The sequence below is a fragment of the Apodemus sylvaticus genome, chromosome 9 (genome assembly GCF_947179515.1).
Source record: "Apodemus sylvaticus chromosome 9, mApoSyl1.1, whole genome shotgun sequence".
In the NCBI taxonomy this organism is placed as follows: Eukaryota; Metazoa; Chordata; class Mammalia; order Rodentia; family Muridae; genus Apodemus; species Apodemus sylvaticus.
In genome coordinates this window covers 79,784,574-79,797,392 of record NC_067480.1, presented here as the reverse complement: position 1 = coordinate 79,797,392, position 12,819 = coordinate 79,784,574, and the positions used below count along the sequence as shown (strand labels likewise).

At 45.8% G+C, this 12,819-nt stretch overlaps 1 protein-coding gene across 8 annotated transcripts in view; it reads left to right on the top strand.

The window, feature by feature from the left end:
• Usp49 (ubiquitin specific peptidase 49) overlaps nucleotides 1-12,819 on the top strand; it is a 68,621-nt gene that overhangs the window by 10,932 nt on the left and 44,870 nt on the right. For 2 of the 8 annotated variants that reach the window (XM_052192042.1, XM_052192035.1), the window contains exon 1: nucleotides 6,732-6,807. The exons of 1 other annotated variant lie outside the window; for it this stretch is intronic. The gene's annotated coding sequence lies outside the window, so the exon portion shown is untranslated. Of the gene's footprint in view, nucleotides 1-1,621; nucleotides 1,682-1,992; nucleotides 2,072-2,140; nucleotides 3,047-6,731; nucleotides 6,808-7,041; nucleotides 7,129-12,819 lie in introns of those variants that run through there. 5 more of the 8 variants (XM_052192038.1, XM_052192040.1, XM_052192041.1 and 2 more) reach the window with 5 other exon arrangements.

Here is a 12,819-nt window from a genome sequence, read left to right as displayed (position 1 = left end):
TGGTGCTCTTAACCACTGAGCCTTATACAGTCCCTTACTGCTCCTTTTCTCTTGTCAGTGCAAATGATAGTTGAACAACAGAGGCTGATTATTTTCAATCTTACTTTAAAACTACTTTGGGTCTCAGAAACCCTCTGAAAGGCTTTTGAGATCCTTTGCACTTCCCAGGCAGCACAGACGTCAAAAACCAAAGTTGTAGTATGTGTCCACAGTGCTGGAAAGATTTTCCTTCTAGCTGTGGGAAGTGCCCAACTTCCTCATTCAGAAAAGCACCCTTGTTAGGGAAGGAACACTGACTAAGATACTGTCTTCTACAAGAAAGCTGTTGGGAACTGGGCAAGAGAGGAAAGCACCTTTTCAGGTTTTTATTATTCACTTATTTAAGAAGTTACAACTTAGAATTCCATAAGAGAACCGTTAAATGGGACAGTGAGAGGCACTGAGTTGTAGGGATCTCAAGTCCTGAGCCTTCTTGAATTACACTGCAGGGTTCCCTCTGCCACTGGAACTGAACCCGGGCCTCAGTCCTCCTATGCCACATTTGAGACACGGTCTTCTTGCTTATCCAAAATTGTCCCTGAACTCACTATGCAATCTACAGAGCATAAAGAACCCAGTGCCATCCTCCTGCCTCAGCCTCCTAATTGCTTAACCACATCCGACTTTATTTTTTAAGTTTTGCCCTTTTTGCTTCTTTCATATTTACAGACCTAAGGCCTTGAGCCACTGTAACATAATACACGTTTATTTCTTCTTGATTTTCTTAAAACAAAAAAGTTTTTTAGACGCCTTAGGCTGTCTTGGTGTTGTAACATTGTTTATCATATTTGGAGGAGCCCTCCCCCGCAAGGTCTGTCAAGACAGTGTACCCAGGAAGCTTGCCTACCTTGCAAAGGGAGTCTTTCTGTTTCAGAATGGACTTTATCCCTCTCGGAAGTCCCTGGGGCCACTGCCACCTAGGTCTGATTTATTTCCCAGTCCCCATTTGGGGAACGATGAATCTTTTTTTCTGCCCCGTCGAAGAAGATTTCATAAAACAGCCGAAAGCCGCCTGAGTCATCAGTGGCAAAAGTCCACACGTGTGTGTTTGTCTGGGCGCCAAGAGTAACTTTTGCAAAACGCTGCCTCAGGAACCCCCAGGTTCGCTGGCTGCTGCTACACCGTAAAGAAAACAACAAAACCAAAAAAATACACGGAAGTGGAAAAGGCCTCTTTGGAGCGGTGAGACTGACAGACTGAAGGTAAGCCGCAGGGCATGCAGAGTTCCTTTACCTTTACAGATCGGGGATGTGGGGCTGGGGGTGGGGAGCTTGGAAAAGTGTCTGGCCCTTTAAGGAGGAGGGCCAGACAGTAGACTCTGTACCTTTAAGAGCCTCTTTGTCTAGAAACCTTCTTTGGTACCCTTCTGTGCCTCAACCAAACTTTACCGGTGATTCGCGCCGCGCCGTAACTCTGCCTCTCACGCCGCCCTTCGTAGCCGCTGACCCGAAACTTGGTGTCCGCGGCGCGAACCTGCGTAAAGGGCACGGGGGGCTCCCGGGTCGCAGCCGAGAGGTGCGCCGTTGGCGCATTGCGGGACCTGGGGGCGGGGCTCTGACAGGCGGGCCAATGGGCGATAGGAGGCGTGGTCCGCCCGCTCCTCTCGCGCCCCGGTGACAGCTCGCGCGTGCTGATGATGGCGGTAAATAGAGGGGGGGGGGGGAGGGAGCTGGGAAGGGGGCGGAGGGCCGGCGGAGCGGCCGAGGGGGCGGCCCGGGGGGCGTGAGGGGCCGCAGTGGCTGGGAGTTCGCGCAGACATTCGGAGGCGGGGACACGCGGCCCCGGCATGCCGGCCCTCCCCTTTTAAAGGAGAAAAAAAAAAAAAAATCCCTTCACACACCGGGTGAGGGGCGACAAAGGCGGCGCGCGCCTAGCGGGCGGGAGGAGCGGCGACAGGGGGCGGGACCGCGACGCCGGCGGGCCCCGGGAGCCCGGGGCGGGGACGGCGGGCGGCGACAGCGAAGGCGCGAGCCCCGGCGCGCGGACGCTGCGTTTTGGCGGGGTGGGCGACGTCTGGGTTCCGAGGTGAAAGGTTTGAGGGGAGAGAGGGGCAGGCAGGCTGGGGCGGGGGTGGGGGGGCGGGCTGCTGAGTATGAGATGAGGAGGATTAGGAGAGAAAGGGTTAGAAGCCGGAGAGTGGAGTGAGAAAGAAACCCAGGCTGCCTCCGGGATGAGGTTAGGAAGCCCGGGGCTGGGAAGAGGGATCCGGGGTCAGGGCTAGGAGCAGGGGTCTGGAAGAGGCAAGGCTTGGCAGGTGGGAGGTGCTGTGGTGAGGGGTGCCAGGGTAGACGAGTCGCAAGTGTAAGACAAGGAAGGAGCAGAGCCGGGGTAGTAGTTGGGAGTAGAGGAGAGAGAGTGATTAAGAGCCAGACGTGACAAGGGTGTGAACTAGTGCGGAGCTGGGGATGAGCTGAAGGGCTGGGAGCCGCTGGGGTGGGCTCGACAAGGTGTGGATCAGTAGCTGGTGAGGGGTGTAAATTCTGTAAAGTGAGGGCGACAGGAGACCTGGATCACAACCAGGTGGACTCGAGAATCGGAGCGTTAGTGGAAGGGCTAAAGGGAAGGAAGCGAGCTGAGGGCTGGGCGTTAATAGGACAGTTCTGGGAGAAAAAGAAAAACGCTGAAAGGACGCTAGAAGCAGGGTGGAAGGAATGATGGTGAGCAGGGACGGGGAAACTGGGGAATTGTTGTTGAAGAGGTTCAGCAAGGTAAAGATAGTGGAGTCAAAAGACTGGCTGAAAAGCAGCCCGAGGAGATGAGCCCGGAAGACATGGGCCCTGGGAATTAAAGGATGGAATGGGGAGGGGGGCAAGAGAAAGGAGATTAAGGGAAGCTAGGGGAGTCCTGGTGGGCATAGAACTGGGGTGGGCTGCACACAAGTGGGAACCGAATGTTTTGCCCTGAGGTGCCCCAGAAGGTGTTCCCAGGTCTGGCAGGGGCAGGGCACAAATGCTGTAGTGAAGGATCCAATGTAGGGAGCCTTTGGCACAGAAGATAAGGAACCATGGTGAGTGAAAGGGGACCTAGAAACAAGGGTACAGCCTGAGAAGTAGGGGCCCAGGTGGGGGTGCAGCATAGGAGTTCTTTGTTAAGAGAAATGTGTATTGAATTTGTGAGTCCTTTTGTCCCTAATAGTAAGAAATTCCAGAAACCCCTTTCTCTCTTCAAGGAGTCTTGGATTCAGTTTCCATCTTTCATTGCTTGAAAATCCACTTTCATGTCCACTTTGAAAAGATGAGACCCATTTTTACTTGATTTTGTTCTTGTGGGATAGAAAAATTGGCAGCCTTAGGTGCTGAAAACCTCTTGGTTTCACTACTGTTGTGCTAGAGGGTAAATGAGTTGTGTTTATTTGCAGTGTGCCTGTGTGATGTGGTAGTTGGGGGAGGTGGAGGAGCAGTTTTAGAGCTGACAGCACTGGCCAGGGCGGCTCATCTTTTCCTTCTCGTTGAAGAGTATGCGTCGTTGGGGAGAGAAAGACATGGCTCGTTTGGTTTTCATAAATCAGACAGATTTCTGCCTAATTGTTTTCAGCAACTGAAGAAAAAAAATATATATAGAGAGAGGTGAACCACCAACCAACCAGGGAAGTTTACTGAGCAGGAGTCTAAAGTCACAGCTCTGACAGCATTGAGTTCATATGCTGCTTTCAGCTTTGTGTGGGACATTTTTCATGGGGTAATTTCTCACTCCCCAGATTTGCAGACAGTGATGAAGAAAGGTGGACTGTAGAGCTGTGGAGAGGTTCAGGGCCGTGAACTCATCTTTTAGATTACATAATGGATTTATGAGTACCTTTTATGAAAAAAAAATTCTGTAAGATAAAGATTGTAGTCCCTCTGCCTGTGGGACTGATTGTGAATAGGAAGGGCATATTAATATTTTTTTAGAACCTTTTGATTTGTAAGGCTCATTTTTAAATAAAATACATTTATTTGTATGTATGTGGAGCACTTATGGAAGTCAGAGGACATCTTGTGGAAGTTGGCTTTCTCTTCCTATCATGTGTGTACTGGGTATTGAACTCAGATTGTCAGGCTTGTCAGCAAGCTCCTTTATGCTTTAAGCCATCTCATTGGCCCTATAAGACCATTTTGGAAATTAAAGGGAGGATGAGAATTTGGGGACAAATTTCATGTTATTCTTTCTTGGTGGTGTGTTTTAATGGTTTTTCATTCCAAAGTGATTATATTTAGCTAAGAATATTAATGAGTATTTATTTCATATTTGGTAATGTGAAAAGTAATGTATAATTTCTTTTCAGGGGCTTTTCTTGAATTTCTTTTTTAGATATTGTGTGTAGGGGTGCTTTGCTTGCATGTATGTCTGTATACCACATGCATGCCTGTTGTGTGTGCAGAGGGGCACCGCAGAAGATGGAGTCAGACTTCCCAGCAACTGGAGTTACAGACAGTTGTGAGCTGTGTGGGTGCTAGGAATCTAGTGTGTCTTCTGAGAAGAGGAGCCAAGGGCTCTTAAGCACTGAGCGCCTCTCCAGCCTCATTGTCAAGGTTATTTCATTGGTGTACATTCAGATGGACAACGGAACCTCTTCCCCTTGAAGTCCTGAGGAGGTTGCAAGTGCTGCTGGCGGTGGAGCTTTTGTCTATTGTGTGCAAGGTCTTGGGTTGGTCCTCAGCACTGTGAGCAAGACAACCTCAGCAGCCCCGTCCAGGGACTGGGGATGTAGCTCAGTTAAGAGGGCTCGCCTAGCACTCGTGAAGGCCTGGGTTTGATTCCCAAGCACTGCACAGTGGTGCATGCCTGTCATCCTAGCACTTCCAAGGTAGAAAGGTCAGCCTTGCCTACATGAGTGAGTCTGAAGCCAGCCTGGGTCACACAAGACTATGTCTGAGACAAACAAACACAAGGAGAGGGAAATACCCACCTCTGGGATTAGCATTATCTCTAAAAGGAAAAGCCTGGCCTCTTTCCAGTGTGGTGTGAATTTAGATTGCTCTTGTTTGGTAGATATTTGCATATGTAGCAAAACTTAGGTTTCTAGAGTTAGCAAGGTTTACTTTTGATTTGTGAATATCAGAAACTCTGTGTGTGTGTGTGTGTGTGTGTGTGTGTGTGTGTGTGTGTGTGTAATTTAGAATCTGAACTCTGGATTAACTGTTAGTTGTGCTAAGGGCAAGCTTATAGTTCATAGTTTATTTTCTGGCTTCTGCTAGGCAGATTCAAGGTAGGTAGTGATTTAAGCAACTTATAGAAAAATTATTTATAATTTTTTGCTGCTAATTGAGATTAGTCTGAAAATATTAACCTTGAAAATGAAGAGTATCCTTAATATGAGATGGCTGTTTATGTGAGTTATGTGTACATGCCCAAGTAACTGTGTTTGAACTGTTTAAGGTATTGTCTTTCTTTTTAAAAATTTTTAAAGGTTTCTCTCTCTCGCTCTCTCTCTCTCTCTTTTTTTTTTTTTTTTAAGATTTATTTGCCAGGCAGTGGTGGCACATACCTTTAATCCCAGCCCTTGGGAGGCAGAGGCAGGTGGATTTCTGAGTTTGAGGCCAGCCTGGTCTACATAGAGAAACCCTGTCTTGAAAAACCAACACACACACACACACATGCATACATACATGTACACTGTCTCTGTCTTCAGAGACATCAGAAGAGAGCATCAGATCCCATTACAGATGGTTGTGAGCCACCATGTGGTTGCTGGGAATTGAACTCAGGTCCTCTGGAAGAGCAATCAGTGCTTTTAACTGCTAAGCCATCTCTCCAGCCTAGTATTGTCATTTTTATGATGCAGTTGTCTAAAGGTAACCTGTCTATGTGTCTGAACATACAAACTACAAGCTCAGTCCAAAGAAGGCGCTTCAAGCGGGGCCTTTTGTTTCATTACACCGCTATGTGTGCTAAACCTTTAGCTGGGAATGGTTGTTTCACACTGCTCTCCCCTCTCCCCTTTCCTTTCCTTTTTCTGCTTTCTTTCTCTTCCTCTGTACTGGTGGTGAACTCCAGAGTATCACATGTGCTGGGCAAATATTCTTACCGAGGAACAGCACTTTTAGCTCTCAGTGCACATTTCTAGAACTGAGAATGGATGATCTTTTCTGTTTATGGGACACTGGTCTCACTGTGCACCCCTGCTTGGCCTGAAACTTACTGTGTGGCCTTGAACTCACAGAGACCCACCTGTCTCTGCTTCCATTATGTTGGAATTAAAGCAGTGGGTTACCATGCCTAGCTGAAAATCAATGATCTTTTAATTCAGACACAATTGCTTAAAAGGACTCAAATGTTACATTTTAGCTGTAACATTACTTTACCATATTTGTTGTTATTTTGCTTTGAGACAGGGTCTCACTGTCTATCTCTAGTTAAGGCAGGCTGGCATGACCTCATAGTGCTCTACCTTCTTCTGCCTCTCCTGTACTAGGAGTAAAGTGAACTCTGCCAAACCTGGCTTGTCCCTAGTTTTCTATTTTCATTTTAAGACATGACCCTTGCACTATAGGCCAGCCTGATCTTAAGTTGACTGTGTGGTCTAACCTAGCCTTAAATTTGTGGTCGTCCTCCTGCCTAACTTCTCTAGCATTATAGGCTCCAGCACCATACCTAGCTGTCAGTGGAACTTAACTTTTATCTTAGTTATTTGCTAAGAATAAAACATTTATATTTTCAGATTTGGATGAGTAGGCTGTATATAATTTTTTTTCTGGTTAATTGTAGAGTCTTTGGATGGAAAGAGACCTTGAAAGGACCTCGGGTTTATCTGCGACTTCAGTCAGTATCCTACCTAAATTGTCCCAGGTAGATCAAAAGTCACCACATTTTCTTATAAATCTAAAGTGTCAACAGGGAACCTTGTAGATAATGTCTTCTTTTTTTTTTTAAGAAGATTTTTTTTTTTTAATAATCAGCACACACTTAATGTTGTATTCATATTCATTTCTTTGACCTCAATATTTTACTAAGAAAAAACGTCACTATTGTTGCATTTATAAAATCTCTAGCAGGTGTAATAACTCATGGCTGTAATTCCAGCATTGAGGAAGCTGAGACAGGCGAATATCCAGGAGTTTGAACCTAAATGGACTACTTAGTAAGTTCCAGGCCACTCTGAGCTCTAAGGTGAGATCTTGTCTCAAGAGACAAATAAGTAAGCAAGCAATGAAACCCCTACTTCTCACTGGTGACAGGAGGTATCACTGAGCTGCATGGCCCTCCAGTCCCAAAACCTGGGACCTCAACTCCTCACAGCAGTTCTGAGGCAGGACTCTTAAACTATTGTACTGAAATACAGGGTCCTTGGAGATGAAGTGACTTCCCTATTTCTACAGAGACATATTTATTTGGTCATTAATAGCCTTTCAGCACAAATACTATTTCTATCAATTATTAACTCAATGATACACTTATTTTTATTTTATTTTATATTTGGAGATGGGGATTGTACCGGTACTGCATGTACAAAACATGTGCTCTACTACTCATACCCCTGAGTTCCTCCATCTGTGTGCCTGTGTACATGCGTGTTTCCTCTGTCATGCCCTACCTCTTATCTGGGACACGGGCTCTCACTGAATCCTGACTTTACCTTTTAAGCTAGGCTGGCTAGCAAGGGAGCTCCAGGAGCCTGTCATTTTTGCCTTCCCAGTGCTAGAGTTACAGATAAATGCCAATTGTCTGGCTTTTTGTGTGAATACTAGGGATCTCAGCTGTGAAATTAGTCCTCTTAGTTGGGTCTTCTTTCCAATCTTTATTTACGTGATCTGTGGTTCTGTTCCTAAACATCCTCTCTCCTCTCCTCCTCTTCCTCTTCCTCTTCTCCCCCTCCTCTTCTTTTCCGTTTTCTTTTTTATTGAAGATAGTGTTTCATATAGCTCAGCTTGGCCTAAAATCTGGAACTGTTTATGTATGTATGTATGGAAAAGGCTAACCTTGAATTTTTTTTTCATTTTCTTTTTGAAACAGGGTGTCTTTGAGTAGCTGGCTCTTCTGAAGCTCACTCTATGCCAGGCTGGCCTTGAACTCATAGATCCCCCTGCCTCTGTCCACTGAGTGCTGGGCTTAAAGGCACACATCCCCACCCCTCACCTGACTTGAATTCTTAACCTGCCTTTACCTTAGTTCTGGGATTCCAGAAGCTTTCCACCAAACACCATCATTTCTGTTTCCACCAAACACCACCCATTTCTGTTTCCACCAAACACCACCCATTTCTGTTTCCACCAAATACCACCCATTTCTGTTTCCACCAAACACCACCCATTCCTGTTTCCACCAAACACCACCCATTCCTGTTTCCACCAAACACCACCCATTCCTGTTTCCACCAAACACCACCCATTCCTGTTTCCACCAAACACCACCCATTTCTGTTTCCACCAAACACCACCCATTCCTGTTTCCACCAAACACCACCCATTTCTGTTTCCACCAAACACCACCCATTTCTGTTTCCACCAAACACCATCATTTCTGTTTCCACCAAACACCACCCATTTCTGTTTCCACCAAACACCCCCCATTTCTGTTTCCACCAAACACCACCCATTTCTGTTTCCACCAAACACCCCCCATTCCTGTTTCCACCAAACACCACCCATTCCTGTTTCCACCAAACACCACCCATTCCTGTTTCCACCAAACACCCCCCATTCCTGTTTCCACCAAACACCACCCATTTCTGTTTCCACCAAACACCACCCATTTCTGTTTCCACCAAACACCACCCATTTCTGTTTCCACCAAACACCACCCATTCCTGTTTCCACCAAACACCATCATTTCTGTTTCCACCAAACACCATCATTTCTGTTTCCACCAAACACCATCATTTCTGTTTCTACCAAACACTACCCATTTCTGTTTCCACCAAACACCCCCCATTCCTGTTTCCACCAAACACCACCCATTTCTGTTTCCACCAAACACCCCCCATTCCTGTTTCCACCAAACACCCCCCATTCCTGTTTCCACCAAACACCCCCCATTCCTGTTTCCACCAAACACCCCCCATTCCTGTTTCCACCAAACACCCCCCATTCCTGTTTCCACCAAACACCACCCATTTCTGTTTCCACCAAACACCACCCATTTCTGTTTCCACCAAACACCACCCATTTCTGTTTCCACCAAACACCACCCATTTCTGTTTCCACCAAACACCACCCATTTCTGTTTCCACCAAACACCACCCATTTCTGTTTCCACCAAACACCCCCCATTCCTGTTTCCACCAAACACCACCCATTCCTGTTTCCACCAAACACCACCCATTTCTGTTTCCACCAAACACCACCCATTTCTGTTTCCACCAAACACCACCCATTCCTGTTTCCACCAAACACCATCATTTCTGTTTCCACCAAACACCATCATTTCTGTTTCCACCAAACACCACCCATTTCTGTTTCCAGCAAACACCACCCATTTCTGTTGCCACCAAACATCATCATTTCTGTTTCCACCAAACACCATCATTTCTGTTTCCACCAAACACCACCCATTTCTGTTGCCACCAAACACCATCATTTCTGTTTCCACCAAACACCACCCATTTCTGTTTCCACCAAACACCACCCATTTCTGTTTCCACCAAACACCATCATTTCTGTTTCCACCAAACACCACCCATTTCTGTTTTCACCATACCCCACCCATTTCTGTTTCTTTATAAGAAGTGAGCCTAGGATCAGTGTCACAGGGTGACGTCTAATACACATATTGCACAGGGTTCTGTGCTTTTACTTATTTTTTATCCTAATTTTTTTTAACAAAACCAACAACCCCAAACCAGTTAAGTTTTCTAGCACCTTACTGCATCACAAATTGCCTGTCTACTTTTGAAGTTGGAAAAATATTTTTTCTCAGTTGAAAGATTATTGCTATTGGGGGGGTTGTTTATTTTTTTGTTTTTGTTTTTGTTTTGTTTTTCAAGACAGGGTTTCTCTGTGTGGTCCTGGCTGTCCTGGAACTCTGTAGACCAGGCTGGACTCGAACTCAGAAATCCGCCTGCCTCTGCCTCCCAAGTGCTGGGATTACAGGCATGTGCCACCATGCCCAGCTAAAAGATTATTGCTATTTGAGGAAAAATGGAAGTTACATTGATTCAGTTCAGCTATCCATAAGTAAAAATCTGTTCAGAACATTGCTATTTTATTTTATTCTTTATTCTCTCTTTATGTGTGCCTGCCAAAAAAATGTACTAAGTACTTTGCTTTCCTCTGGTAGCATGAATCAGCTCACTCACATAGCTTGCCAGTGCGGTGGGTCACACCGGGAGTCTCAGCAGGTGGGGGAATGAGGTAGAAGGATTGCCCAGAAGTTCAAGACCAGCCTGAGTAAGTTCTAGCCCAACCTGGGCTACCAAATTGGACTCTATGTCTGTCTCTACCGAGATTACTGAGTGCTTAACTTAGCTGAGTGTGTAAATTATGACAGGAACAATGGGGAGGGTCTTCTGTTGGTAAGGGTTTTTTTTTTTTTTGAGATTTATTTACTTTATTATTTATGAGTACACTGTAGCTGTCTCCAGACACACCAGAAGAGGGCACCAGATCCCATTACAGATGGTTGTGAGCCACCATGTGGTTGCTGGGATTTAAACTCAGAACCTCTGGAAGAGCAGTCAGTGCTCTTAACCATTGAGCCATCTCTCTAGCCTCACTGGTGATGTTTTTAAAGGTGTTTGTTTGTTTGTTTGTTTGTTTGTTTGTTTGAAATGGGCTCTTATATAGCTGAAACTCTTGAACCTCCTGCCTACACCTTCCAAGTTCTATAAGTGTAGGCTGTGGTACTGATTCAGTTTAGGGGTCTTGAAATGATACAGTCAAGGTTTCTAGATTGGGTTTGTTTTTCTCTGCCAGTCTCAGGACTACAAGGCAAGAAAAATCGAAGCACAACAGGGAACAGCAGAGAAACCTCAAGAGCTCAAGCCCACAGACAGAATGGACAAGGCATATGTTGGGATTAGAAAAACGCATGCAACAGGCAGGCCCCCAGAGAAAAGGCCTTCTACAGAGTAGAGGCTCAGATGGCTCAACTGCAGTCTCTTCTCCAGGGCTGCTGCTCCAAAGCCTCTGGGTCTTCCTCCCTACCCTTAGGCTTGGTCAGTTTGAGGACAGACAGGAGGGTTGATTGGTCTGTAACTCCTGGGTGACTAACCCTGCACCTCTGACCTTGACCTTGTTGGACCAGTTCATCAGCAGGGGTCTGCTGGAGGAGACTACAGCTGCCTGTTTCAGGTCTACAGGGTGAGGAAGAAGCTGGCCATCTTGGAAATGTGACACCTTTATTACCTAGTTAAGTCCACTCTCTCTGTCTAATTCCTGGTCTCTCACTACCCTGACCTGCAAAACTATATTTTGATGGCTGTAGGTTTTATTAGTTTTTCAATCTTGAGAGAAGTTGCAGAAATGATGTGAAGAGATTTTTTATGTGCCTTCATTCAAACTCGCTGCTTGTTTTTACCTGATTTGCTGATTATTGCTAAGAATGTTTAAACAAATAACATAGGAGAAAATTAATATGAGCACGTTTGTCTTAATAAAGAAAAGGGAAGGGACTGAGCTGGCTCAGTGGAAAGAGTGCTTACTGCTCTTGCACAGGTTCTGAGTTCAATTCCCAGCACTCGTGCTGAGTGGCTCTGTACCACCTGTAATTCCAGCTATGGGAACCCCTGATACCTGTTCTCTAAAGGCATCTACACTCATATATACATACCCACACACAGACATGTACATACAAACACAATTCCCAGGCATGGTGGCACACACTGACAAGCTCAGCACTTGGGAGGCAAAGGCAGGCAGATCTCTGTGAGTTTAAGGACAGGACAACCAGGGCTACACAGAGAAACCCTGTCTCACAAAACCAAAACCACCCAACCAACCAAACGAACAGAGAAACCCTGTCTCAAAACCAAAACGAAATAAATAAATAAATACGCAAGCCTGTTTTTCCTTTTTTTTTTTTTTAAGATTTATTTATTATATATAAGTACACTGTAGCTGTCTTCAGATACTCCAGAAGAGGGCATCAGATCTTGTTACGGATGGTTGTAAGCCACGTGATTTGAACATGTGATTGCTGGGATTTGAACTCAGGACCTTTGGAAGGGCAGTTGAGTTAAGTTTTTTCCTTTTAAAGGAGGCCAAGAGATGGCTCAGTGGCTAAGAGATGCTCTTGCAGAGGACCGAGGTTGGGTCCTCAGTACCCACATGGCATCTCATAATCACCTATAACTCCCTTTCTAGGGAATCCCATGACTTCATATGGCTTTCAGCATCATGAGACTTGCATGTGGTATATACACACACACACACACACACATACATACATACATACATACATACATACATACATACATGCATACAGGCAAATACACTCACGCACATAAAAAATAAAAATAGGGACCAGGTGTGGTGACCCATCCAGGGCCGGAGGCAGGAAGATCTCTGTGTTTGAGACCAGCCTGGTCTACATAGTTCTAGGTCAGCCAGGGCTACATAGAGAGACCCTGACTCAAATAAATAAATACCTTGGAAAAAAATGAAAGGGAATCAGTTTGGTGTACATTTTATTTTAGTCAAAGCCCTTGGGGTAAAGTAATGCCAAGGTAGAATTTAGAAGTCAGGGGTATTAGTTCAAAACCTGGAATCTCAGCAGTCGGGTTGAGGCAGAAGGATTACTATAAATTCCAGGTCAGCCGGGCAGTGGTGGCACACGCCTGTAATCTCAGCACTCTGGGAGGCAGAGGCAGGCGGATTTCTGAGTTCGAGGCCAGCCTGGTCTACAGAGTAAGTTCCAGGATACCCA